Source organism: Pan troglodytes, chromosome 23, assembly GCF_028858775.2.
Source record: "Pan troglodytes isolate AG18354 chromosome 23, NHGRI_mPanTro3-v2.0_pri, whole genome shotgun sequence".
In the NCBI taxonomy this organism is placed as follows: Eukaryota; Metazoa; Chordata; class Mammalia; order Primates; family Hominidae; genus Pan; species Pan troglodytes.
The window spans coordinates 27,049,777-27,074,088 of record NC_086016.1 but is presented as its reverse complement, the minus strand read 5'-3'; the positions used below and the strand labels follow the sequence as shown (position 1 = coordinate 27,074,088).

The 24,312-nt window shown below is 46.2% G+C and overlaps 1 protein-coding gene across 5 annotated transcripts in view; it reads right to left on the bottom strand.

Moving 5' to 3' along the window:
• The window catches only part of KIAA1671, a 245,237-nt gene that overhangs the window by 173,681 nt on the left and 47,244 nt on the right, over positions 1 to 24,312 (bottom strand). For 2 of the 5 annotated variants that reach the window (XM_054675950.2, XM_063808407.1), the window contains exon 2: positions 9,895 to 10,031. The exons of 1 other annotated variant lie outside the window; for it this stretch is intronic. The gene's annotated coding sequence lies outside the window, so the exon portion shown is untranslated. The remainder of the gene's footprint in view (positions 1 to 9,894; positions 10,032 to 24,312) is intronic. 2 more of the 5 variants (XM_054675952.1, XM_054675951.1) reach the window with 1 other exon arrangement.

Sequence of the window (24,312 nt, the reverse complement as noted above, 5' to 3'; positions counted from 1 at the left end):
TCTTTGAAAACCTTTCTGAAGCCCACTCACGGAGAGGCTAGATGCTGTTTATTCTTGGGGTGGACATGTTCACTATTTTTTATTTATTTTTTTATTTTTATATTTTTAGACAGTCTCACTTTGTAGCCCAGGCTGGAGTCCAGTGGCACAATCTCGGCTCACTGCAAACTCCACCTTCCAGGTTCAAGTGATTCTCGTGCCTTAACCTCTGTGAAGCTGGGATTACAGGCACCTACCACCACATCTGGCTGTTTATTTATTTAGAGACAGAGTCTCGGTGTGTCACGCAGGCTAGAGTGCAATGGCGCTATCTCAGCTCATTGCAACCTCTGCCTCCCAGGTTCAAGTGATTCTCCTGCCACAGCCTCCCAAGTAGCTGGGACTACAGGCACCCAGCACCACACCCGGCTAATTTTTTTTTGTATTTTTAGTAGAGACAGGGTTTCACCGTGTTAGCCAGGATGGTCTGGATCTCCTGACCTCGTAATCCGTCCGCCTCGGCCTCCCCAAGTGCTGGGATTACAGGCGTGAGCCACCGCGCCCGGCCTCGGCCTCTTTTTTAAACAGTGTATTAGCTGACCATTATGACCAAAGCCAAGTCAACAAGACCTCCCCAGAGAAAGAAGGGAAACCAAGTCTGAGCCACCTCTAGTTTCATATGTATGTAAATTATCATGGAGGGCAGCACGGTGAACACATGGACAACAAAGGCATCCATCTGGGAAGGTCAGGAGGCTGTGGTAGGACCGTGAGAGAGGGGACATCGGGCTGACCCCAGGCAGTGGGCTAGCAATGAGTGTTTCTCTACTGTTGCTGAACTTGCCAAGTCCACAAGCTTGATCTCCCCAAGCTTAATTTGCAAAGTGCAAGATTCCCATTTTCTGCTATTTCATGCAGGAAAAAAAATCATTTGTCTGAGAAGGGGGTCACCCAAGAGCAACAGGTGCTGAAATTCAACAGGAGTCATTCGAAAGCATTCATTTGTCCACTCTTGTGACCCTACTTCTGCCAACGCTCACTGCCTCCCTCCCAAGCGCCAGGTTCTGTACTTGGTGCTGGGGACACAGCCACTGAGCTTGAAGCCTCACAAGAGAGAAGGGAAGAAAAGCACTTCCATTCAAAACCAAACAGTTTGGCAGCTTTTCTCCCAGATTCAGAGGTGTTGATTCATTCTAACAGCTGTTGAAGATCTTTCATAATTACACCCTTAAATTCGATCTGAGAGCTTATCAGTCATTTATTCAGTCGTCTCTGGCTGCCACCTCCTGGGAATGCCACCATCTGGTGAGGGGCGTGGGCTGGTCCTGACACCTTCCAGCATCTTCCGGAATGTGACCTTAGTCCCCAAATCTGCAAATCCATCCTGTGCAGTGAGCCATGCAAAGAGCCAGGAACGGGGCCAGGCACGGTGGCTCAGGCCTGTAATCCCAGCACTTTGGGAGGCTGAGGCGAGCAGATCACGAGGTCAGGAGATCGAGACCACGGTGAAACCCCATCTCTACTAAAAATACAAAAAATTAGCTGGGCGTGGTGGCGGGTGCCTGTAGTCTCAGCTACTCGGGAGGCTGAGGCAGGAGAATGGCGTGAACCCGGGAGGTGGAGCTTGCAGGGAGCTGAGATCGCACCACTGCACTCCAGCCTGGGCAACAGAGCGAGACTCTATCCCAAAAAAAAAATGAAAAAGAGCCAGGAACGGATTGGCAAAGTGCACGCTGGTGTCCTCCCAGAGAAGGGCTGCTGTGCACAGGAGGTCTGTCCTCCAGAAAGGGCCCCAATCAAAATGTCAAGTATCACTGGAGTATGTGCATCCTCTCATCTGTATCCTCATGACTGTGGCCCTAGCTCCTTCCTTCCTTCCTTCCAATACACAATTATCAAGCATCTATGTACCAGGCTCTGGGCCAGGCGCGAGGGACACAGCAGTGAACAAAACAAATAGAAAACCCTGTTCCCATGGAATGGACATTCACGAAGATGAAAAAAAGGACAAAAAAAAAAAAAAAAAGGTAAGGACAAGCTCCAGAATGTTACATAAGTGACAGAAAAAGAGAGAATGTGAGAAAGGTTAGCTAGGGAAGATTTCACTGAGAAGGGACATTTAAAATCAGCCTCTGGCCAGGCGCAATGGCTCATGCCTATAATCCCAGCACTTTGGGAGGCGGAGGTGGGAGGATCACTTGAGCCCAGGAGTTCAAGACCAGCCTGGGCAACATGGCAAAAACCCATCTCTACTAAAAAATACAAAAATTAGCCAGGTGTAGTGGTGCATGCCTATAGTCCCAGCTACTCAGGAGGCTGAGGATTGTCTGAGCCTGGGAGGCTGAGGTTGCAGTGAGCCAAGATCACATCACAGCACTCCCGCCTGTGTGACAAAGCCAGAACCTGTCTTAAAAATAAAATAAAATCAGCCTCCTCACTGATGATTCTGCCTCAGCTGTGGCCTCCTCCGATCCATTCACCTAGCAGTAGCCAGGGGTGTCTCCAACGTGCAAGCGCCAGGATGTCATTCCCCTGCTTAACGCCCCCGTGTCTCCCTGATGCCTTCTGAATAAAGGCCACACTTCTTCCCCAAGGCCCTACAGGATCCAGATCCTCTTCGTCTCCCCAGCTTCATTATAATGACTGACACCACCCCATCTGTCTGTCTGTCACAGACACTCACATACTTCAGCACAATGAACCCCAGACAGGCCACAAAACACAGTGTACGCTTTCTCGCCTTCATGCCTCTGCACTGCCTTTAGCTCACTGCCTAGCTAATCTCAATGCCACCTCCTCCAGGAAGCCTTCTCTAATGCTCCATGAGTGGGGCTTGTTCAGGTGCTCCTCTGTGCTGCAATATCTCACTTCCTGCTTCCCCTTCACCCAGCACTGAGGAATACCTGGTGACTACCTCTGTTTCCACCACTAGACTGTGAGCTCCTAGCAAGAAGGGTCCTGGGTCCTGTTCATGGCTATATCTAGAGTCTGAACCATAAGGGGCATAAAGTCGGTGTGCAAAAAACACCTGAAGAGAAGAAAATAATATTCAATGTAGACGCGAGTGTGGGAAAATGGATTTCCTTACCTGGTCCTAGCGACAATGTAAATTGTAAAAGCAATTCGGCAATATTCACTTTCAACAACATTTTTGAGACCCACATCAAGAGTTAGGCACCATGCTAAATGACTGTGCATCTTGTGCCTTCTCTCATTCATCTTCTCAACAACTTGTGCTGTTCAAATGATTAATTACCACCATTCTAACAGATGAGAAAAAAAATATGGTCCAGAAACAGCCAGTTCAAGTTCCCACTGCTAGTGAGGGGTAGAGGTGGGGTTGGAATCCAGGTCTTCTGACTCCAAATCAAATATTTTCCCCTCACCCCGGCAAAACACTTACTTCTTTTCAACTCAGTAATCCCACTTCTAAAAATGTACCCTCTGGAAGTAATCCAAAAGTTATATGCACAAAGATGTCCTTTGCAGTGTTATCTAACCAAACACAGCAAGAACATACCACTGGCAATAACACCTAGTTGAAACAACCCAGGACTTACAAGCATGTGAAATGTCACAAAAGCTGCAACCTGTCAGCAGGAAGAGCAGACCTCCAATTCCCAGCCTGCACAAAAATCCTATCACATCACAAGTCTTGAGTTTGGAATCAGAAAAAATGGTTGCCTTAACTATAATAGGGAAACTCTGAAAGAACATATCTCAGCCAAAGGTAAGGGGGTATGCACAGGAAAGTGGAAGCACTTAGGATAATTGGTAGGGGAAGCAGAAGGGATATATTTTTTTGTATTCAAGGCCATGACAATAGCAAAGGTTGTTTATACAAATGACAGAGGTCTGGAAGAGAACAGGGACAAGGGAAAAAAAAAAAAAAACATGTTAGAGACCTGCGTTGGACTTGCTGGTAAATTTTTAAATTCCTTTTATGTCCATGAATGTTGCTTGTGCAATTTTTTTTTACATCTCAATACCAGAGGTTTTCCTCTAAGCCGTCTTTCCATCATCAACTTGAAAGGTAGAGGTGCTAAGACTATCTCCTGCCCGCTTTCAGAAGCAAAGCATAAAAATAACTATCGCTTATTAAGCTCACACCATGTGCCAGACACTACACTAAATGCTTTACAAGGATTATTTCATTTCATCCCTTTACCATCCCAAAGAGGCAAGTCCTATTACAACTTCCATTCTACAGATGAGTAAACTGAGGCTGGAGGAGTGCTGTGACTTGCCCATGGGTGGCTGGAATTGTGGATCCCACCCTGCCTTCCTGTCAGATTTCTACCAAAATCCACATGGGCTTAACTAAAACAACTGCTTGTTATGGTGTTCAAATGTAAAAGGCACTTCCCACCCATGAGAGTGGCTATTACTTAATTAAAACACACACACACACACACACACACACACAACTATTGGAGAGGATGTGAAGACATTGGAACCTTATAACTTGCTGGTGTTGTGAATATAAAATGGCAATCCACTGTGGAAATCAGTATGGGAGTTCCTCAAAAAATTAAACACAGAATCTTGAAATTCTACTCCTAAGAGTATACCCCCTAAAACTGAAAGCAGATATTTGTACACCAATGTTTGTAGCAGCATTATTCATAATAACCAAAAGGTGTAAACAATTAAACGTCCATCAATGGATGGATAAACAAAATGTAATCTATCCTTATACAATGGAATATTATTCAGCCTTCAAAAGGAAGGAAATTCTACAATACGCTACAATACGGATGACCCTTGAAGACATTATGCTAAGTGAAATAAGCAGACATGTAAGGACAAATACTGTATGCATAATTTCATTTACATGAGGTGTTTAGAATAGGCAAATTCATAAAGACAGAAAGTACAATGGTGGTTGCCAGCGCTGGGGAATGGGGAGTTACTGTTTAATGGATACGGAGTTTCAAAATGAGAAGATGAAAAAGTTCTAGAGATGGATGGTGATGACGGTCACACAACAATGTGAATGTACTTAATACCACCAAACTGTACACTTAAAGATGGTTAAAATGGTAAATTTCAGGTGATGGACATTTTACTGCAATTAAAAAAAAAAGCAAAAACCTACAAACAACTAAAGAACAAACATAACGGGAACCAAATCCTTAAGCTCTAATTACCACGTGGGGGGACCCATGCCCTTCAGGCGAATCTCTATTAAAAGCCTTCATGGTCTATGCTGGGCTATGCCTGGACAGGGAATGCAGTGGCAACGTTCCTAATCACAATGGTGACACACTCTAGTAGGGGAGGAGGAAAGGAAACACTGAAATTTGGGAGGTGCCCTGATGGGGGCAGACATGGGGGTTACACAAGCCCAAAGAAAGAGTGGTCAGGGAAAGCAACCATCAGAGTGAACAGGCAACCTACAAAATGGGAGAAAATTTTTGCAACCTACTCATCTGACAAAGGGCTAATATCCAGAATCTACAATGAACTCCAACAAATTTACAAGAAAAAAATGAACAACCCCATCAAAAAGTGGGCAAAGGACATGAACAGACACTTCTCAAAAGAAGACATTTATGCAGCCAAAAAACACATGAAAAAATGCTCACCATCACTGGCCATCAGAGAAATGCAAATCAAAACCACAATGAGATACCATCTCACACCAGTTAGAATGGCAATCATTAAAAAGTCAGGAAACAACAGGTGCTGGAGAGGATGTGGAGAAATAGGAACACTTTTACACTGTTGGTGGGACTGTAAACTAGTTCAACCACCGTGGAAGTCAGTGTGGCGATTCCTCAGGGATCTAGAACTAGAAATACCATTTGACCCAGCCATCCCGTTACTGGGTATATACCCAAAGGACTATAAATCATGCTGCTATAAAGACACATGCACACGTATGTTTATTGTGGCATTATTCACAATAGCAAAGACTTGGAACCAACCCACATGTCCAACAATGATAGACTGGATTAAGAAAATGTGGCACATATACACCATGGAATACTATGCAGCCATAAAAAATGATGAGTTCATGTCCTTTGTAGGGACATGGATGAAATTGGAAATCATCATTCTCAGTAAACTATCACAAGAACAAAAAACCAAACACCGCATATTCTCACTCATAGGTGGGAATTGAACAATGAGATCACATGGACACAGGAAGGGGAACATCACACTCTGGGGACTGTTGTGGGGTGGCGGGAGGGGGAAGGGATAGCATTGGGAGATATACCTAATGCTAGATGACGAGTTAGTGGGTGCAGCACACCAGCATGGCACATGTATACGTATGTAACTAACCTGCACGATGTGCACAAGTACCCTAAAACTTAAAGTATAATAATAAAAAAATAAATAAATAAATAAATAAATAAATAAAGAGTGGTCAGGGGAGCTTTCCTAGAAGAGAAGATATCACAACTGAGACTGAGAGAAGTCAGCCAAGCAGAGGAGGAGAAGGAGGAGGAGGTTGGTGTCAGCAGAGGAAACGCATATGCAAAGGCCCAAAGGCATGAGATAAACATGGTTATTAGAGCGCAAGCACTATTCATTTACCCTCTGTGGGGGAAAGCAGGACTGTGGAGAAGTTCAACTTTCTAAAAATGGGAGGTGCCCTGATGGGGCAGATGTAACACTTGTTACACTGAAGACACTTTTGTAAACTTGAGTCCAGGTTGCATCGGGGAGTAAGAAGCCCTGGCTTAGGAGCCAGAACAAGATGGTTTTAGTCAGGGTGATCCCACCTTCTGGTTTACCTGGGATAAGCCCATTTTACTCTCTAAGATGTCTAGGTTTGGGCAATAAATTATTCAATCATCCTACTTTTAAAAAAACTGGGGTAAAAATCACGTAACATAAAATTTACTATTTCAACCATTTGAGGTTCACAATGCAGCGGCATTTAGTACATTTATATCCTGCAACTGACGTAGGAGGTGGGATTCAACTCTGGAAGCAGGGCTCAGACACCAGACCAAATTGAGGACTAGCTAAAACAGGTCAGGGCAGAAGTATCTCCCTCTAAGACCTGCCCACCAGTGTGCCATGTCAGTCTACCATTGCCATGGCAACATCCAGAAGTTACCACCCCCTTTTTTTGTTTGTTTGTTTGAGACGGAGTCTTGCTCTGTCACCCAGGCTGGAGTGCAGTGGCGCAATCTCGGCTCACTGCAGCCTCTGCCTTCTGGGTTCCAGCAATTCTCCTGCCTCAGCCTCCTGGGTAGCTGGGACTACAGGCTCCTGCCACCAGGCCCAGCTAACTTTTGTATTTTTAGTAGAGACGGGGTTTTGCCATGTTGGCCAGGCTGGTCTTGAACTCCTGACATCAGATGATCCGCCCACCTCGGCCTCCCAAACTGCCGGGATTACAGGCATGAGCCACCGCGCCCAGCCATTACCACCCCTTTCTAGGGCAACAACCTGACAACCCAGAAGTTACCACCCTTTTCTATGAAGTTTTGCATAAACCACCCCCTCAATTTGCATATAATTAGAAGTGGGTATCAATATGACTGCAGAACTGCCTCTGAGCTGCTACTCTGGGCACATGGCCTATAGGCCAATCCTGCTCTGCGAGGGGCAGCACCTCTGCTGCTGTATGCTGCTGCTTCAATAACAGTTGCTGTTTAACACTGCTGGCTCATTTGAATTCCTTCCTGGGTGAATCTAAGAACCCTCCCAGGTGAAGCCCCAATTCTGGGGCTGGCCTAAAGTACATCACAACCATCACCCCTATGTAGTTCCAAAGCATTTTCATCACCCCCAAGGAAATCCCATACTCACTTAGCAGTCACTCCCCATTCCCCTCTTTCCCAGCCCGTGGCAACCAATAATCTACTTTCTGTCTGGATTTGCCATTTCTGGATATTTTGTAAAAATGGAATCCATGTCCTTCACCCTAGTTTTTGTCCCACCTCCTCTACGAACCTGCAGTGATGGCTTTGGGCAAGCCCTCCCTGCCTTAGTCTGGGCCTCAGACACAAGAGGTTGAGCAGGGCTTGCGAAATTTCCTGTCATTTTTAAGATTCCGTGATTCTCATTTGGCTCAACCCCAAGACTCATCGGTTCTGTGTTTTCCACTTCTCTCTGCAACTGACACATTCCCCGGAGGGAGAACAACTTTCTGGATTGTGAGATGTGTGTTCTTAGTCTCTTTTAAGGGAGCCCCTGTGATTCCTGGCTGGGCACGGTGGCTCACGCCTGTAATCCCAGCACTTTGGGAGGCCGAGGCGGGTGGATCACGAGGTCAGGAGATCGAGACCATCCTGGCCAATATGATGAAACCCCATCTGTACTAAAAATGCAAAAAAGGTTAGCCAGGCTTGGTGGTGCATGCCTGTAATCCCAGCTACTTGGGAGACTGAGGCAGGAGAATCGCTTGAGCCCAGGAGGTGGTGGTTGCAGTGAGCCGAGATCACACCATTGCACTCCAGCCTGGGCAACAGAGCGAGACTCCGTCTGGGGGAAAAAAAAAAAAAAAAGGAAGCCCCTGTGATTCCTTAAAAAGTCAGTGCTCAATAAAAAATAGTTGAGGGGGTTAAATCAAATTCTTACTTCGCAATGACAGCAGCAGCAGAGCTAATTTTCGTACGGAGTGTGTACTGTTTCTGTAAGAATTGCCATAATCAGCAAAGTCTTGACTCCTGTGTAAATTCCATCATTACAGTGCAGCATATCTGGTGTTTCTGACTCTGGGATCCAGGGGAACAGCTTGAGATGGCCTTCCCCAAACTTCCCCTGGACCATGGGATGTGGGGTAGGGCACACTCACACCCACAGAAGCATTCTGTGGTATATTAGAAGACTGCGGGAAATGCTGGGTTCAACAATGGTAATAAACAAACAGGTGTCTTTCCAGCGGGACTTTTCAGAACCTTTAATATGCTGATTTGCCTTTTAAGCCCTCTAAAGCATAATCCAAACTGCCTCACCCCAGGCCCCTTGTCCAAGTGCAGCTGCTGATCTGGAGAAACAATGTTACAACTTATCTTTACCCCTCTGCTTAACATCCGCCTTTTCAACTTTCATTGGCTTGTTCCTTCCTACAATTTGTGCTATTTTTGGACTGGCTGACCACTCACTGAAACCATTAATTAAGCTGCTGTTTCCCCCCGTTTTTCTCTGGATCCGAAATTGGCAAACTAGAGTCCACAGGCCAAACTAGCCCACTGCCTGTTTTTGCAAATAAAGTTTTATTGGAACACACCTACAGCCATTTATTTACATATTATCTATGGTTGCTGCTGCTGCTTTTTTTTTTTTTAAGGGACAAGGTCTTGCTGTGTGTCCCAGGCATGATCTCAGCTCACTGCAGTCTCAATCTGCTGGGCTCAAGCAGTCTTCCCACCTCAGCCTCCTAACTAGTTGGGACTACAGGCATGCACCACCATGACCTGCTAATTTTTTAAATTTTTTGTAGAAAAGGGCTTTCGCCATGTTGCCCAGACTATCTATGGCTTCCTTCAAGAGCCTTTATCCATGACTCTGCCTTAGTGACAGAGTTGAGTAGTTGTTACAGAGGCCGTGTTGCCCAGAAAACCTAAAATACATACTATAGCTCTTTACAGACAAAATTTGCTGACCCCTGCTTTAGATTGGGGAGATCTTAGCCTCCTGAGAGACTGGACTTCCCCCAAGGGTGTGATGTCCTCTTTCAAATACCCAAAGCTCTTACAGTATTCTGGCTGAGCCTCACCCCTCCACTAGACTTCTTTAGGCGTTCCACATGATAACGACAGAAAAATTCAATACACACAAACAAAAGTGTTTTTAATAATCGTAAATCCAGCCAGGTGTGGTGGCTCACACCTGTGATTCCCAATGCTTTGGGAGGCTAAGGCAGGAGGATAGCTTGAGGCCAGGAGTTAGAAACCAGCCTGGTCAACATAGCAAGATTCGTTATGAAAGAAAGATAAAATAACTTACTGGGTATGGTGGTGTATGCTTGTAGTTCCAGCACTTTGGGAGGCTGAGGTGAATTGCTTGAGCCCATGAATTTGAGGCTGCAGTGAGCTATGACTGCACCATGGCACGCCAGCCTGGGTGACAGAGTAAGACCCTGTCTCAAAAAAAAACAAAAAAAAATTCCTAAATCCCACTATTCTGATGTACAACAATGTTGACATTTCCAACAAAAACAGGAATTCATGGTCAAAATTAAAATGGAATCAGATCATGCATCCTATTTAGAAACTTGTTTTTTGTTGTTATTGTTTCATTTCAAACTATGTCATGACCATCTTTCAGGACAATAGCTATATACCCTATACAGCAGTTTCTACAGCTTTCATCGTATTCCATTATATAAATATTAGATAACCCATCCCCCACTACTGGATCTTTAATGGTCAACCTGTCAATTAGTGAGCCTTAAAACCAACATTGCAATGAACATCCACATACAATTATTTTCCCAAGTGAAATTTTGCCTAGAAGTGGGCTATTTGGTTCCAAGGGTGCACGTTTCTTCTGGAGCTTTGGATATATGCAGAATCACACGTAAGGAAAACACCTCCCATGGTGACTCAATTCAAAGCTTTGGAGGTCAGGGTTCTTACTCCCTCCCCTGGGGCAGACCCAATAAAGATGTCTAATGAGCAATAAACCAGGCCTTGCCCTCACTTGGAGTTTTACTGGCCCTGCTTTATGGCAGGATCATCATAAGCTTGACTAGAAGGTTTCCAAGGGCAACTGGAACAGTTGACAGAGACAAGTGAGTCTGGAACCAGCCCAGAGGCTGTGTGTGTCCAGCCTGGTGTAGGAAGAGGGGGCAGGAAGGAAGACCCAGCCCTGGAACTGGTGTTCACTGCAGAGGAAACTCAACCCCAAAGCTCAATTCAACATAAAACACAGCAGCACAATGCTTGACTCAGAAAAATCTAAGCATAACACGCTCTCTCCTTAGGGAGACTGAGATGTGCATATTGCATTGCAGGAAATATAAAGAAATAATTCCCTCCAAGTACAAATAGATTTCTGAAAGAATAAGCTTACACTGGCTGGCAAAGCTCCAAATCCTGGGAAGGTCTGTCTGATCACTCCCCAGCACTAAAATCATCAATAGCTCCCACTGTCCCTTGCCTTGGGCAAGGTATTCAAGCCTTCCAAAACACCCCCCAAAAAACAATCAACCTAGTCAATACAGCAGACCCTGACCACAGTCTTCACAATCTCAAATAAATACAATGACTTGAGTGTCTTTTTCATGCTATTCCTTCTTCATAGACAGCCCTTTACCCCCAGCACAATGTCCATTTGCCTGATTCCCACCCATCCTTTTAGAGCCGTTTAAATAAGGCCTCTTCGAGGAAGCCTATGCTGATTTCCTGGGCCAAAATGACTTCCAACCCTCCAGGGCAATTGACTTGATTCAATGCCTTGCATAGGAGAAAAGCCTGAGACTCTCCCCCTCACACAATTTACATCACTCATCCAACCCCATCCCACTCTACCCAGAGGATACACCCCTTCACTCTCAGTTCCCCTTCCTAGAACCTAGTCAGTGCCTGGCACAGGATAGACTGAGTGGGGCAGGGCTGAGATCCTGAGAGGTGGGAGGTAGCCACCTGGGACACAAGAAGACTTTAGGAGGCTCTGGTATCCAGGCACAGCACTAAAGCGCATGGTTTCCTTTCTAATCCTCATGGGAGCTTTCAGAAGTTGCTAGACAGTCTCTGCTGGGTGCCACTATGACTTTAACACCTACATCTCCATCATCTGCTCATCTCCCAGTTTAACAGAGGAATCGATCCTCATGATCAGACCGTTAGCTGTTGTAGTAGCAGCTGATTGTTTTTATTGTATTTAATTTTTACTGTTATTTTTCTACTTAAAGCGAGCAACACTGGTTTTGTTTACAAAAGAGTTTTTGCAAGGTTCCTTTCAAAACAAACATATTTAACTTTTGAGAAGGGGAAAAGTGGCCGGGCATGATGGCTTACACCTGTAATCTCAACACTTTGGGAGTCTCAGGCAGGTGGATTACCTGAGGTCAGGGGTTCGAGACCAGCCTGGCCAACATGGTAAAACCCTTTCTCTACTAAAAATACAAAAATTAGCTGGGCGTGGTGACGCATGCCTGTAGTCTCAGCTACTCGGGAGGGTGAAGCAGGAGAATCGCTTGAACTGGGGAGGCAGAGGTTGCAGTGAGCCAAGATCATGCCACAGCACTCCAGCCTGGGTGACAGAGAGACTCCGTCTCCAGAAAAAAAAAAAAAAAGAAGAAGAAAGGAAAGGGGAAATTTTAAAAATAAAACAATAGTACAAGGGTTACGTGGATACAGTAATAACTCTTGGGGTTTTAATGTGTTTAATCTGAACAGGGAAAATCACCAGTAAAGTGGAAAGAACATGATATTGGCGTCAACAGTGCAGATGCAAGCTCTCTGGCAGCTTCCCTCCTTAAAACTTACCAGTAAGCCAGAGACTTGCTTTCTCAGCTTCCTTTGCAGCTAAAAGTGGCCATGTGACCCAATTCTGATTTAAAAAATATTTAAGAACTTAAGGGGAAATGGGAAAGACTTCTAGGGAGGCTTTTACTTTGCTAATAAAACAGTTAGACGTGAGCCAGGTGCAGTGGCCCACGCCTGTAATCCCAGCACTTTGGGAGGCCAAGGTGGTCAGATCACTTGAAGTCAGCAGTTCAAGAACAGCCTGGCCAACATGGTGAAACCCTGTCTCTACTAAAAATACAAAATTAGCCAGGCATGGTGGCAGACACCTGTAATCCCAGCTACTCAGGAGGCTGAGGCAGGAGAATTGCTTGAACCCAGGAGGTGGAGGTCGCAGTGATCCAAGATCGCACCACTGCACTCCAGCCTGGGCGACAGAGCAAAACTCCAACTCCAAAAAAAAAAAAAAAAAAGAAAAGAAAAGAAAGAAAGAAAAAGAAATAACAACAACAACAAACCAGGCAGGCCAGGCTCAGTGGCTCATGCCTATAATCCCAGCAATTTGGGAGGCTGAGGTGGACGGATCACCTGAAGTCAGGGTTTCAAGACCAACCTGGTCAACGTGGTGAAACCCCATCTCTGCTAAAAATACAAAGATTAGGCCAGGCACGGTGGCTCACATGCCTGTAATCCCAGCACTTTGGGAGGCCAAGGTGGATGGATCACCTGTGGTCAGGAGTTCGAAACCAGCCTGGCCAACATAGTGAAACCCCATCTCTACAAAAAAACACAAAAATCAGGTGGGCGTGGTGGTGCTTGCCTGTAATCCCAGCTACTTGGGAGGTTGAGGCAGAAGAATCACTTGAACTCAGGAAGGAGGCGGACGTCTCAGTGAGTCGAGATCGTGCCACTGCACTCCCAGTCTAGGCGACAGAGTGAGACTTCGTCTCAAAAAAAAAAAAAAAAGATTAGCAAGGCATGGTGGCAGGTGCCTATAATCCCAACTACTCAGGAGGCTGAGGCATGAGAATCACTTGAACCCAGGAGGTGAAGGCTGCAGTGGGCCGAGATCACGCCACTGCACTCCAGTCTGGGCAACAGAGTGGAACTCTGTCTCAAAAAAAATCCAGGCAGATGCAGCTTGTGGTGCTGCCTCTCCTTCCTACCTGGATCAAGAATATGATGTCTGCAGTCATGGCAACCGTATTGGGACCAAGAAACCACAAGCCAATTTAAGGATAGTGACATGGAAAATAACTTGATATATAGTTAAGCCACTGCCCTAACTCTGAGCTACTCCCCTCTTGATTTTTTATGTGAAAAATAATAAAATATACCCATTTAAGCCATTGTTGGTTTGGGTTTCTATTACATGCAGGCAAAAATATTCTTAATGAACACGGAGTTTGGCACAAATGGATTCAGTGGACAAATGTCTTCTAAGTGCACACAGTGGCTGTGGTTCCTTTAACGGAGCCACTTCACCTCTCAAAGATCAGTTTCTTTACGAGTAAGGTCAATGATACTTACTTCAAATCTGAGGATTAAAAGAAATAGTGCATGTAAAACACCTACCAGCAGACTCCGCACATAGTAGGTCTCTACAAATGCACAATAAATGTGCAAATAGAGGCCAGGCGCAGTGGGTGATGCCTGTAATCCCAGCACTTTGGGAGGCTGAGGCGGGCAGATCACAAGGTCAGGAGTTCAAGACCAGCCTGGCCAACATAGCGAAACCCCCATCTCTACTAAAAATACAAAAAATTAGCCGGGCGTGGTGGCGGGCACCTGTAATCCCAGCTACTCGGGAGTCTGAGGGAGGAGAATCGCTTGAACCCAGGAGGCAGAAGTTGCAGTGAGCCGAGATCGCGCCATTGCACTCCAGCCTAAGCGACAATGCAAGACTCTGTCTCAAAAAAAGAAAAAAAAAGTGCAAATATAATATAAAGACTCACAGATGTATTTGTGAGTTGATGGGGTTGCAGGCGGGCAGGGAGAGGGGAACTGCCTAAATGTTTAAGATCCAAAGCAATAGCTCTCTAACAGAACAATCTGGGGAGGCAGTAATTCAAGGGAGTCTACCTTTATCCACTGTCGAATCATGTCCTGTTTCACAGGTGGAGAGAGAGGGATGAGGGACAAATGGGTAAGCAGATACTGTTCACAAGTCTGGCCTGTGTTCCACACCAGTCTGTCACTTGTACAGGTCTTGATTAAAAGTAGGGAAGGGGCCAGGCATGGTGGCTCACGCCTGTAATCCCAGCACTTTGGGAGGCCCTGAGGAGGGCGGATCACAAGGTCAGGAGATCGAGACAATCCTGGCTAACACAGTGAAACCCCGTCTCTACTAAAAATACAAAAAATTTAGCTGGGCCTGGTGGCATGCGCCTGTAGTCCCAGCTACCCAGGAGGCTGAGGCAGGAAAATCACTTGAATCCGGGAGGCAGAGGTTGCAGTAAGCCAAGCGCACCACTGCACTCCAGCCTGGGCGACAAAGTGAGACTCTGTCTCAAAAAAAAAAAAAAGAAAAAAAAAGTGGGGAAGGGGGCTGGGTGCAGTGGCTCATGCCTGTAATCCTAGCACTTTGGGAGGGTGAGGCAGGAAGATCACCTGAGTTCAGGAGTTCGAGACCAGCCTGGCCAACATAGCGAAACCCCATCTCTTCTAAAAATACAAAAATTAGCTGGGTGTGGTGACAGGCACCTGTAATCCCAGCTACTTGGGAGGCTGAGGCGGGAGAATCACTTGAACCTGGGAGGCAGAGGTTGCAGTGAGCCAAGATTGCTCCACTGCACTCCAGCCTGGGCGACAGAGCAAGACTCTGTCTTAAAAAAAAAAAAAAAAAAAAAAAAAAAAGTGGGGAAGGGAGAGTGCCAAGAAATATAAACACCAAACAACATCCCCTTAAGCCGGGAGGCAAGAAAAGCCTACAAGGGTGGTTGAGACTGAACCCGTGTCTTGGTGTTGTGAAGTCTCGGGTCCATCTCTGTCCGCAGCACTGAACTCTCCCCTCCACTCCACATTCCCGTTTCCATGCCATCTATACCAATAAACCCAAAGTGACAAAATGACAGCTGACAGGTCCTCTCCTGGTTTTCCCAGGAGTATCTCTGTGCCTCCCATGCCCTTCAGGCAACCACTGGCTCCTCCTCCTCCCACACCTAAGTCCAAGGCTCCATGAATGCATCAGGGCCTGGCACTGCCAGCCTCCGGGCATGACAACAGACCTATTTCTGGGCCTCTGTGTAGCTGAAGAGACACACTTGGCCTAACCACAAAAAGGGAATTCAGTGAACCATTGCAAGTTTATTGGGCTCCACTGTCCTTAGATCTGTAAGTGCTGGGCCCTGGGAAGTCTGGTTATTAGTCATTATCATCCTCAAATCATTAACAATGATTTTGTGCCAGACAGCACGTTAAATGAATCTCCCCATTCAACCCACCCTCTGAGGTTGGGTTTCATGATGAGGCCCATTTCATGGATGAGGACAACAAGGGAGGTTTAGCAACTGGCCCCTGTGGTGGAGCCAGGATTTGAAATCAGGTGGCCTCAATCTAAATCCCACCTTATTTATCCTCAAAGCATCAATAGTGGCTGTGTTATTAAGTGCTACCCAAGTGCTGGGTGACATGCCAAAGGCTCTACATGCATGTCTGTTAATACCCTCAACGACCCTCCTGGGGTTGATACTATAATTAACCCCATTTTACAGGGTGGTGAATTGAGGTTTGGAAAGGCAAAGTGATTTACAGAGGTCAACCACGTAGTGAGCTGAGGCAGGGCAGACAAGCACCAAAATTGGGGCTTGGCCTGGCCTGGGAGGGTTCTTGGCTTTGCCCAGGAAGAATTGGTGAGCCAATGGTGTTAGACAGCAACTTTTCTTTTTCCTTTTTTTTTTTTTTTTTTTTGCGACGGAGTCTCACTCTGTCTCTCAGGCTGGAGTGCAGTGGCGCGATCCCAGTTCACTGCAACCTCCGCCTCCCAGGTTCAAGAGATTCTCCTGCCTCAGCCTCCTGAGTAGCTGGGATTACAGGCACCTGCCACCACGCCCGGCTAATTTTTGTATTTTTAGTAGAGACAGGGTTTCATCATGTTGGCCAGGCTGGTCTCGAGAGCTCTTGACCTCAGATGATCCACCCGCCTCAGCCTCCCCAAGTGCTGGGATTACAGACGTGAGCCACCGTGCCTGGCCGACAGCAACTTTTCTTGAAGTGGCAGTGTACAGCAGCAGCAGAGGTACGGCTCCTTGCAGAGCAGGGCTACCCCATAGGCAGTGCGCCCAGAGTAGCAGCTCAGAGGCAATCCTGCGGTCATATTTATACCCACTTTTAATTACATGCAAGTCAAGGGGAAGATTATGCAGAAATTTCTAAAAAAGGGGTGGTAACTTCCAGGTCATCAAGTGGTTGCCATGGAAAGGGGACATAACATTTGTGTGTTGCCATGGCAACGATAAACTGACATGGCACTGGTGGACATGTCTTATGGAGAGGGTCTGTCACCTCTTCCCTGTTTCAGCTAGTCTACAGTGTGGTCCAGAGTCTGAGCCCCACCTCCAGAGTCAAGTCCCGCCTCCTACCTCAACACTAGCAAACTTTTTTTTTTTTTTTCCCTTGCTTTTTGAGACCGAGTCTCACTCTGTCACCAGGCTGGAGTGCAATCGCGTGATCTCGGTTCACTGCAACCTCCACCTCCCAGGTTCAAGTGATGCTCCTGCCTCAGCTTCCCCAGTAGCTGAGACTACAGGCACACACCACCATGCCCAGCTAATTTTTATATTTTTAGTAGAGAGGGGGTTTCACCATGTTGGCCAGGATGGTCTCGATCTCTTGACCCCGTGATCCGCCCGCCTCGGCCTCCCAAAGTGCTGGGATTACAGACGTGAGCCACCGCACCTGGCTAACACTAGCAGACCTTGTAACTCCAGGGTAGCACAGGTCCCACCCAGCTTACAGCAGGCGTTCTGGCAAGTTTTGGGGGCAGAACATCCTTGTCCTTGAGGCATGGTCTGGTGCGGGAGGCAGGCATGGCCACAGATGGTGACCACAGCAGTGTGAGGCTCAGAGGCATGACTGAAACCCACAAGAAGATGAGCTTTCAGCAGACAGAATAATGCTTCCCAAAAATGTCCAGGTCCTAATCCCGAAAACCTGCAGATATATTGCCTTACATAGCAAAAGGGACTTTGCAGATGTGATTAAGTTAAGGCTCTTGAGACAGGAAGATTATCCTGGATTCTCTGAGCCCAATGTCATCACAAGGGTCCTTATAAGAGAAAGGCAGGAAAGTCAGAGTCAAAGAGAGAGAACGTGAGGACAGAAACAGAGTGATGTGGGGCCGAAACCCAAGGAATGAAGCAGCCTCTAGAAAACAGAAAAGGCAAGGAAATGGATTCTCCCCAAGAGCCTCAGAAGGGACACACTCTTGCTGACCGTCAGAACTGTGAAGTAAGAAAATCACTGAATTGTGAGAATCTGTTACAGCACAATAGGAAACGCATACAGAGCTTAACTTGGCTGGGGAGAGAAGGGGAGGGCTTCCTGAAAGAGGCAGCATTGAGCTGAATGGCTGCCTGAAAAACCCCAATGCCCACATCTCTATGAAGTTCTTTGTCTGGGTCACCCCCCAGGCGACCAGACACCTTAATTCCCCCATTCCCAATTGTTAAGCATTTCACAGCATCAAATCCTGGGAGGTAGGTCCTGGTACTGTACTTCCCATGTATTTACTAAAATTTAAATATCAGTTCATTTAAAATGTCATTAAGGCCAGGTACAGTGGCTCACATCTGTAATCCCAACACCTTGGGAGCCGAGGTGGGTGATCACCTGAGGTCAGGAGTTCGAGACCAGCCTGGCCAACATGGTGAAACCCCGTCTCTACTAAAAATACAAAAAAACAGCCAGGCATGGTGGCGGGCGCATGTAGTCCCAGCTACTCGGGAGGCTGAGGCAGGAGAATCTCTTGAACCTAGGAGATGGAGGTTGCAATGAGCCAAGATCACGCCATTGCACTCCAGCCTGGGCAACAGAGTGAGACTGCGTCTCAAAAAGGAAAAATAAATAAATAAATAAAATTGGCTATTCAATGCTCTAGCTGCACAGGTGTCATTTCAAGCACTCCACAGGCACACGATGCTAGGTACGCTGTTGGAGAGCATGCAAAGTTCTCCTGGACAGCACTGTAGAATCCCATTATACAGATGTGAAACTGAGGCTCAGAGAGAGGAAGTCACCTGGGTAGGAAAAGGCAGAGCTGGCACACATAACTTAGATCTTCTAGCTTCATTCTCCGCCTTCTCAACAGAGAAGACACAGGGCTGATGGTCTGACCCCAGGCCCAACCTTATTTAATTTAACCACAAATTACTCCCCCACAGGAAGGAACTATGTATGACCTTTGGCATCACTGACAAGAGTTTATTTTGGGGTCTTTGTCCCTCTGCCTTAAATGCAGGGGACACTCCCACGAGGCAGGTAAAGTAGAGGTCTTGGGTTAATGAAGGGTTCTGCTTAGCGGAGGATCCAACGAATGAAGTGAGTTATTATTACAGGCACAGAGCACTTGTGGTTTAGACTGCCGAGTGCAACAAGTCTGCATGATCCACCACTGCCCCTCAACCCCCAAATCCATCATCCGTATTAACTAGCATACAAGCACTAGGAAAATCTCTATCTCCAGGGCCGGAATGATACCAAAACACCTTGGAGTAACCTTTCAATTTCTTTTTTTCTTTTTTTTTTTTTTTAGATGGAGTCTCGCTCTGTCACCCAGGCTGGAGTGCAGTGGCACCATCTTGGCTCACTGCAACCTCCGCCTCCCGGGTTCAAGCGATTCTTCTGCCTCAGCCTGCCGAGTAGCTGGGACTACAGGTGCGCGCCACCACACCCAGCTAATCTTTGTAGTTTTAGTAGAGACGGGGTTTCACCATGTTGGCCAGGATGGTCTCGATCGCTTGACTTTGTGACCCGCCCACCTCGGCCTCCCAAAGTGCTGGGATTACAGGCATGAGCCACTGCACCCAGCCAACCTTTCCATTTCTAAGATAACCTTTGCCACCTACAAGGAATTCATTCAGGATTCACTGATTGACAGTTAATGAGTTATAATGAGTACAATCAAATCTTCTACACTTTTTTTTTTCTTTTTGAGACAGAGTCGCCCAGGCTGGAGTGCAGAGGTGCCATCTCAGCTCACTGTGAGCTCCGCCTCCCGGGTTCACGCCATTCTCCTGCCTCAGCCTCCCGAGTAGCTGGGACTACAGGCGCCTGCCACCACGCCCGGCTAATTTTTTTGTATTTTTAGTAGAGACGGGATTTCACCATGTTAGCCAGGATGGTCTCGAACTCCTGACCTCATGATCTGCCCACCTCGGCCTCCTAAAGTGCTGGGATTACAGGCGTGAGTCACTGCGCCCGGCCTCTTCTACACTTTTAGCTAAAAGCAGTTACAAAGAGTTTCAGGGGAAAAATAAAATACAATTAAAAGTGAGTTTTAAATTTGTTTCCTGGAAGGCAGGGAAATGGGCAGATGGAGGGACAGGGATGGGAGAGAGACTTTTCACTGTCTATACTTTGGTAACTTTTCGCTTTGAATCTTGTCAATGTATTAGCCAAATCAATAAAAGTTAAATTTTAAAACATTTAGGTACAATATGGACATGAAGATCCCATTTCAGTTGGGTATGGTGGCTCACTCCTGTAATCCCAGCGCTTCAGGAGGCCAAGGCCTCACTTGAGGCCAGGAGTTCAGGATCAGCTTGGGCAACATAGTGAGATCCCATCTCCACAAAAAATACAAAAATTAGCCAGGCGTGGTGGTGTGTACCTGTAGACCCAGCTACTCAGGAGGCTCAGGTCGGAGGCTCACTGGAGCCCAGGAGTTCAAGGCTGCAGTGAGCTACGATAAAACCACTGCACAACACCTTGAACAACAGAGTGAAACCCTGTCTCAAAAAAAAAAAAAATTGGCCGGGCACAGTAGCTCACGCCTGTAATCCCAGCACTTTGGGAGGCTGAGGCAGGCGGATCACAAGGTCAGAAGTCCGAGACCAGCCTGGCCAACATGGTGAAACCCCATCTCTACTAAAGATACAAAAAATTAGCTGCGTGTGGTGGCACGCGCCTGTAATCCCAGCTACTCGGGAGGCTGAGGCAGGAAAACTGCTTGAACCCAGGAGGCAGAGGCTGCAGTGAGCCAAGATCTCACCACTATACTCCAGCCCAGGTGACAGGGCTCAAAAAAAAAAGAAAAATTCCTATTTTCCATTTGATATAGATGCACATGGATGGGTATATAAATTTGAATGTATGGATACTGAGAGAAAGTATTAGAGAAACACATGTGAAAATGTTTACAAAAATTATCTCCAAGTGGGCTGGGCGCAGTAGTTCACGCCTGTAATCCCAGCACTTTGGGAGGCCGAGGAGGGTGGATCATGAGGTTAGGAGATCAAGACCATCCTGGCTCACACGGTGAAACCCCGTCTCTACTAAAAATACAAAAAAAATAGCCAGGCGTAGTGGCAGGCGCCGTGGCAGGAGCCTGTAGTCCCAGCTACTTGGGAGGCCAAGGCAGGAGAATGGCGTGAACCCAGGAGGCGGAGCTTGCAGTGAGCCGAGATTGTTCCACTGCACTCCAGCCTGGGCGACAGAGCAAGACTCCGTCTCAAAAAAAAAAAAAAAAAAAATCTCCAAGTGAAAGGAGATAAGGGTATGGCTAATTTTAATCTTTTTTGTGTAGTTGTAAGTTTTATGTAATAATAATAAGATAAGTATTTGTGTTTGGATGTATAGCCAGTTTCTATATGAAATGCTTCACAAACAAAAAATGGTTTTTCCCAGCAACCTCGGAGGCAGGTGGTATTTTACTCCCATTTTACAGATGAGGAAATTGAGGCTCAGAGACACTAAGACCATGAAGCCCACTCTCTTGATTCCTTTACTGTGTTGCCTTCTGATAAATGAATGTGTTTGTAATACGAGGGAAAAAAAAGTTTAAAACAAATGCCAAAGAGGCCAGGGGCAGTGGCTCATGCCTGTAATCCCAGCACTTTGGGAGGCCGAGGCGGATGGATCACTTTGAGCTCAGGAGTTCGAGACCAGCCTGGGCAACATGGCAAGATCCCATCTCTACAAAAATTAGCTGGGCACTGGGGGCTTGTGCCTGTAGTCCCAACTACTTGGGAGGCTGAGGCTGGAGAATTGCTTGATCCCAGGAAGGGGCAGTTGCACCTAGCTGAGATTGCATCACTGCACTCCAGCCTGGGTAACAGAGTGAGATCCTGTCTTTAAAAAAAAGAAAAAAAAAAAAAAAAAAGCCATGAAGTTAAAACACAAAGTTCAATGGACTGAATTTCCAAATATACAAATGTCACAGCATCCAAGTGTTTCTCAGGGAGGGTTCAGCAGCCACCAATGGTGCCCAGCCCTGTGCCCTCAGCATTCACCTCCAGATGCAGAAAGTGGCCTAAGAACATCTGCAGTTTTCACCTCTAGATGCAGAAGGTGGCCACAGGACATCTGCAGTTTTTCTGGCTAAAGGCTTGGTTTTTGGCTGTGGGAGCAACTCAGGTCGGAAATGCAGCCAATTAATGCCCCAGAGCAGCCCTCCACCAAAGACTAAAGGAAGTTGATGTATCAACACCCCAGCTCCCTCCTTCCTCTGGGGAGGAAGCCTGAGGTGTGTGGTTTTGTTAACATTGTATATAGCTTCCTGCCTTCCCTGTCTCACTTTCCACTCTCATCAAACAGTGCTGCCAGGGTCAGCTCCCCAAAAAGCCATTCATGTTCCCATCCTTGTCTCTGGGCCTGCTTCTGGGGCAGCCTAACCTAAAACAGCTGAACATGCTCAGCTTCCCCTACCCACTGGTTACCAATGGTTACCAGGAGCAAAAACTCCAAAGTGGTTTTTTTCCTGGATCATTAAACCACAGCACCTCCATGACAAATGCTAAGTCCAAAAATAAGGCAAGCCTGCTCGTTTTTTAGGGCAGGACAATGGGAAAGGGTTTCAAGAAGTGTTTTTCCTAACCAGAGGTGGGACACTTGCCAGTCAGAATTACCACTAGAACTTGGAGTTCCTGATTCATGATGCAATATGTGTGTGTATATATATATGTATGTCTGTATATGTATATAAATGTATGTACTCATATGATTATATATTTTATATCATATATTTATATAACATAAAAATATATAATTATTTACGTAATGTAGAAATTGCTTTAGCCCAAGGATGCTATAAATGCGGGTTCTCCCAGCTACAGGAATCCTGTGTTATGGGCCAACAGGACCACACAGCAGGTATCATCTGAAAACCAACAGGCACTCAGGCCTGCCCAGTGTGGGAGAAAGGCTGGACAAGCCTGGCAAGATGGTCTGGTCCCAGGGACTCATGAGTTAGCATTTTTTAAAATAGAAAGTGCCCTAAAGGATTCTAAGAGATCATGTCCCACTCTAATCCTATTCAATCTGCCTCTGAATCTATCTCCACATCCCCCACTTCCCTCCATCTACCCCTGGGGCCAATCTCCCCCACCCCAGTCCAGACCACCACCTTCTCCTGCCTGGAGGACTCTATCAGCCTCCCCCTTGGCCTGGTCCACATTGGGGCAGGCATCAACTTTCCAAAATGCCACTGTAAACATTTCATACCCTACATAAAAAGCTTTCAGTGAAAATTTTTCACAAAGTTTCCAGAGGAAAACATGGAATAGATTGATCTTAAAGAAAATTTCTGTTCATTAGAAGACACCATTAAGAATGATATAAGCAAATCATAGACTGGAATTAAAAATATGTATATACACATGCACACACATACACATGCATATATATACACACACATACACACACACATATACATATATACACACATATATACACATACATACACATACACACATATACATATATACACATACGTATATATACACATACATACACATACACACATTTTACAAAGCACTCTATTCAGAATATATAAAGAACTATAAATCAATAAGAAAAAAGACAACTCAGTTTTGTATTTCTTTTTTTTTTAAGCACAAAAGACTCGAATGGTTACTTTACACACATACACAGAAAAAAATCTCCACGTGACCAATAAGCACATGAAAAAAAAGTTCAACTTCACTGGTCATCGGGAAAACACAAAAATACAATGAGGGTCTGGCTCATGCCTATAATCCCAGCACTTTGGTATGCCGAGGCAGGAGAATTGCTTGAGGCTAGTTCATGATCAGCCTGGAAAACATGGCAAGAACCTGTCTCTGTTCAAAAAAAAAAAGCCAGGTGCAGTGGCTCATTCCTGTAATCCTTGCACTTCCGGAGGCCGAGGCAGGCGGATTCACTTGAGGCCAGGAGTTCAAGACCAGCCTGGCCAACATGATGAAACCCCAACTCTACTAAATATACAAAAATTATCCAGGCATGGAGGCATGCACCTGTAATCTCAGCTACTTGGGAGGCTGAGGCATGATAATAGTTTGCTGAGGCATGAGAATAGTTTGAACCCGGGAGGCAGAGGTTGCAGTGAGCCAAGATTGCGCCACTGAACTCCAGCCTGGGCCAGACGTGTCTCAAAACAACAACAACAACATCAAAAGCTACATTTAAAAAAAAAAAAAAAAAAACAGGCCAGGAGCAGTGGCTCACACCTGTAATCCCAGCATTTTGGGAGGCCGAGGCAGGTGGATCACGAGGTCAGGAGATCGAGATCATCCTGGCTAACACGGTGAAACCCCGTCTCTACTAAAATACAAAAAATTAGCTGGGCATGGTGGCAGACGCTTGTAGACCCAGCTACTGGGGAGGCTGAGGCAGGAGAATAGCTTGAACCTGGGAGGCAGAGGTTACAGTGAACTGAGATCACACCACTGCACTCCAGCCTAGGCAACAGAGTGAGACTCCGTCTCAAAAAACAAACAAACAAACAAAAACAAACAAA